The following is a 1,243-nucleotide window of genomic DNA, read 5'->3' on the forward strand; positions in this document are numbered from 1 at the left end:
GGGGGCTGAACAGGGTACATTGATCTTGCAACTGACCTTTATGCAATAAATGTTACAAAATTCAAACTGACAAGGGAGATTGGGGGGGGGTGGGGGGCAGAAGTGTTGTTGGTTAATCTGGCATTAGCCCACTTCCCTTTGAAAGGAGCACATTCCATTGAATTTGTAATTCAGGGAAATTAATCATTTTCCGAGCACAGTTAAAGAACTTTGTGAAAAGCCAAGGAATTGCTGTACTACAGGGATGGGTAGTGGATTTTTCAAAGCTCAGCAGCAACTTTGAACACTTGTGCTTTTTCTTTTAAAACCACACACACACACACACACACACACATTTTTAGATTTACTAGACGCGCTGCAGTGTGTCTGACCTACTGATTTTTCCCCCATTTATCAAATATGTTTGCAGGTTAGTGGTTGTTGGTCAAGGATGACAATGGTTTCTGAATCCTCATCTTGGCCAACCACAGTGTTCTGTATTTTCGTCAAAGTCAGCCTGTTATATGTTATATTGGAGCACATGCTAGTCACAAACTACAAAAACCCATTAGGTTAAATGAATGAATCAAGACTAGTTCACATTATGCATCATGCGAAAATGATGAGTGTGATTGCTTTGAAGCATTTTGTATGATATATATCCCTGTGTATACAATTTCCTGTTTTTAATCCAATCATCAAATGTGGCTCTAGCTACCATCTGCTGAAAGTTGGTCCAAAGTGTGATTATATTTCAGGCCTGATTATTTCTGTTTGAAACAAGATTGAGTGGTAGTGTTGATCGGTTTTATTTGTTTGCTCACCTCCAGAGAAGCTAAGTTGGGTAAAATATTTGCCAGCTAAACTAATTTAAATGTTAATTTCAGATGTTTTAATGCCTCATTTTCAGTTTCTGAACAATGAGTCTGAGGCAGACAGACTAATGTGAAGTTTTCAGGACAACGTGAGGTAGTGGTCATTTTTCATCCTGTTTACTCTTTTTTCATCACGTGTCCACCAGTTTATGCTGAAAATAACTGAATGTTTTTTTTTATAGTTATTCAGGCAGTCAGAAAAAAAAGACATTGGATTAAGACCGTTCTCGACAAAAGTCTAACAAAATATTGCATAAAGAAATCGCGCACCCCAAATTAAAGTGAATGCGCCTGTGTGCGTTCATTTACGGTAACAATGGTGCGCCATCGATGTGTGGAGTTTGTTTGATCATGACTTTTTGTTATTTTTGTTTCGGCCAGTGGTAAGT

The sequence above is a fragment of the Lepisosteus platostomus genome, chromosome 17 (assembly GCF_059453375.1).
Source record: "Lepisosteus platostomus isolate fLepPlt1 chromosome 17, fLepPlt1.hap1, whole genome shotgun sequence".
Classification (NCBI taxonomy): domain Eukaryota; kingdom Metazoa; phylum Chordata; class Actinopteri; order Semionotiformes; family Lepisosteidae; genus Lepisosteus; species Lepisosteus platostomus.